We start from the raw sequence: 3,836 nt of genomic DNA on the forward strand, positions 1-3,836 counted from the left end.
TCTGGGGTTGATTACAGATGTCCATGGGCGGCAGTAGCCACTTACCATCAGGTGGACTGCATGCTCGTCTGCTACTCTTATATTATAAAAAAAAAAAAAAAAACAAAAAAAAACTTAGTTTCGTGAATCTGACTTTGATAAAAACTATGTATTCAGGATCAATCAAAACAATGGAACATTAAAATTTCCGGTCTCAAAACTGTTCTTATTGTTTAAGCGTGTAATTTAAAGGGTATGTAATTATTGACATAAATGACTCTTCATCGTATAAATCGTCTTCTTCAATGTCTTACCGCTTAATTGTAAGCAATGAAATAAATTAATGTAATTTGCATTTCCCTAGATAACCATTATAGGTTTCATTAATGAGTTCATTTAAATTTAAATGTTTTTCGTAAAATAACTTCTGACCAAAATCTCAATTTTTGTCTGTCGTGTTTTCACTTGAAATTATTTCCAATATTGAGTAGTGATTATACTATATGTATTATAGCTAATTTCTTACCTCAAATAAGTTTAAGGAATTAATCTAAAGAGAAAGAAGATATTCGGTATGTCTGAAAGTGTACAACAATATTTTTATAGTTTGAAATGCACTATTAGGTACATTGTTAATAATTATAGAAGAATATAAAAATCTCTTTCTAATCTGTTATGTATTGTGTAAAGAAATTAAAAAAAAAAACATCAAGCATTTATGTAAAACGTAATATATAACGTAAACGTTTAGTATCACTATTTAAAAAAATAACTTGAATATATCATGAAGACATGTCTCCTGTATTACATAAATATACATTGGCTAGGATTTAATAATCATTCCAAAATGTAATCCTTTTTATTCAAATTTCAGAAAATGGCGTTGCCGCTATCAGGCTTATTTTACATTGTGTCATATTTCAAAATAATTTATTTTATTAAGTTACAGAATACCTGTTTATTCTCCTCCTCAAAAGCTCTTTGAAGTAGTCCCAATAATTATATTGTTCCAATACCTAAAGGTTTCGCTTCTTGAACAAATAATCAACTAGATAGGAATACCTAAACCAATTACCATTATTATTGCTGCAAAGAGTAAATAACAATAACATTAAAGGTACTCTTCCTTCGAGAAAAAAATACCATTACGCATGGTACTTATTTTGCTACGTATAAGCTGACAGGCGCTTGATGGATTTTTCATATGATTAATTAAAGAATTAAATCAATAGGCATGTTAAAAACAAGTCTAAGGCTGATCATCAAAATCATTTTAGTAACTTGTACTCTTGGCTTTCATTTGTTTTTAAGTAATTACGAAAAAAATGTGTCTTTGATTGAATACATTTAGTAGTACATTAAGTAGCCTACCTAGTAGTTCCTTAGAAACTCATATCATTTTTTTAAGTTCCTAAAACTATTAATGATAGTAATAAAGTTATAATGGGCATTATACATTTTTATCTACGTACCAGTGTGAGACGCGGGTTTCTCGTTAAAAGTATTCTGCTCTTTTATTGGCTTTTCAAGATGAGGGGTAGTGGTAATTATTCGTTAGTAGTTCACTAACCGCCCTAAAGAGATAAACTTTACCAATTATCATTGATAACCGGTAACCGTTGGCTATTTGCAAAGCATTGCAATCGGCCAAATATCGAAGTTGGACACAGTTCCTATGGATTATCGTTTTCGATACGCTAGCGTCACTGAGTCACGAGTGGTTACTAGACGTAATTAATTTGAAGGTGGTAGAACCCTTTGTGGTTCGACTCCGGCGGCACCACCGCCACACCTATTTCTACCTAATAACGGCAGTGTTAGGCGCTGCTGTGTTCCGGTTTGAAGGGTGTGGTAAGGGAGACAGACTTTTCTGAGGCGTTCCAGCTTAGTCCTCAGGGGTAGCGGCGCATTTATGGCCGACCTCAGGTAGGAGTATCTAATCCTATCTGGTGTTGATTACTGATGTCCATGGGCGGCAGTAGCCACTTACCATCAGGTGGACTGTATGCTCGTCTTCTACTCCTATATTATAAAAAAAAAAAATCTAAGTTCGCATCCTCATTAAATTAAATTTGGAGTGTCGGCCTGGACATAGCAATGTGGGATTGCCATCCCACATTGATGGATGGCATAACGAAAGTAGCCGTTAAATTTGGACACCTAAACGTGAAAACTGAAAAAGTTGCGTGCATTAGAAGATACCTATGCGAGTACGTTGTCGGTGAAAAATAAGAATCATCATTAGAAAAAAATCGTGTTATTTTTAATTGTAGAATAATTTAATAGAACTTATTATTCATACTGTTATATTAAAAGAATTTATTATACATTTATTCCATTATATTTAAGCTTTTATACCATTCATGTTGCATACCAAGTAATTGCAACAGACTTAGGAAAAGAACGGTACAATACCTTCCCTCTTCAATTTTCTAAAACAAAAAAAATACCACGTGAACATACAATCAAGGTTGTTTATTGCACGCATTGTTTTGTAACATAATACTATCAAATAAACTGTAGCAAATGATATAACTAAACAATGGTGAGAAAAATTGATTTTGGATTCAAAATTATGTTTGACGTCACAATAGAAGTTAGATACACCGCAATTAGCTTAATATGTGTAGTAGTTAATTAGTGTAATATAACAATACCTATGTAATTGTTGCCATGCAATTAGTCGTATTAAGTTATTTACTGCATACAAAAGGAATAATACGGCTTGACGATTTTATACATTTTTTTAAAACAGATTTTGAAAAAAGCGGCCATGAACGCGTTGTAACAGCGACATGAGTTCCGTAGCCAACAAAGTTTCTGAGGTTGCGAAATTGATCCGACTTTTGTCATAATTAGAAATATACGCTATCCACAATTTTAAAAATGCATTCAAATTCAAACCTAAATATAATTTTGCAAGACTTACTTTAAAAAAAGTAAAACGGGAATACTCATGTAGTTTATACCCTACACTCCATTTCATTACTGCATTTTTATTACCGAGTACCTAAAACGTCTTTGACCTGCGGAAACTTGGAAGAGAAAGAAACATGTTTTTCAAAACAAACGGAACCTACGGAACCCTAAAGTAAAAGTTTCTTTGTTTTTGTTTTGTTTGAAATACAAAATAGGTACGTTCTAAGCCACGTGCCTACTCATGCGTGCATGTAAAATATATTTTTTCTGGTTTTTAATTGCTAAACAAATTATGTACCATGAGAAGTAAATATTTACATAGTGTTTCTTTCTCCCCAATATTTCATTGTAAATGTTGAGAAGTTACAGATGACGGTATAGACAAGTCCATGCCACAGTCTTATGATACATAATTCAGACCTTAGCACAGCTTACAGCTAGCATATTATGTAAAATACTTTTATCCTTCGAAAGCTAATGAGTATAAAGATAAAATAAGTTCTCAAAAGTAGTTTAAGGCTACCAATCCACACTTGGCCAGCGCGGTGGCCCATGACCTACTATGGCTTTTTCATACTGGGAGGAGTCCGGGTCCACTGTTGGACTGTCAGTTATGGATTGATGATGATAATATTTTTTTCATTTCATAATCTTATACCAACATATAGTTCTGACATAAAAGCTGCGAAATAACTTCTTTCAAATTTGCCCCATTTATCGCCCGAAGTTCGAATCCTGCTACTACGAGTAATTTAATAACAAAGAAAAAGATATCCGACACAGAAGAATGCATCAGAATTCAATGAACCCGATATTTTTTGGGAATTATTTTATTGTTTTATTTGAGATACATGTTGTCGCCATAAATTATGGCGAGTTTTTATTTTATTCACGTCCTTGGGATATGGGTATCCAATACACCCACGCAGCACAATAAT

This window comes from Epargyreus clarus, unplaced genomic scaffold (assembly GCF_041222505.1).
Source record: "Epargyreus clarus isolate Ecla_fem2 unplaced genomic scaffold, WU_Ecla_fem_2.2 ptg000024l, whole genome shotgun sequence".
Taxonomy (NCBI): domain Eukaryota; kingdom Metazoa; phylum Arthropoda; class Insecta; order Lepidoptera; family Hesperiidae; genus Epargyreus; species Epargyreus clarus.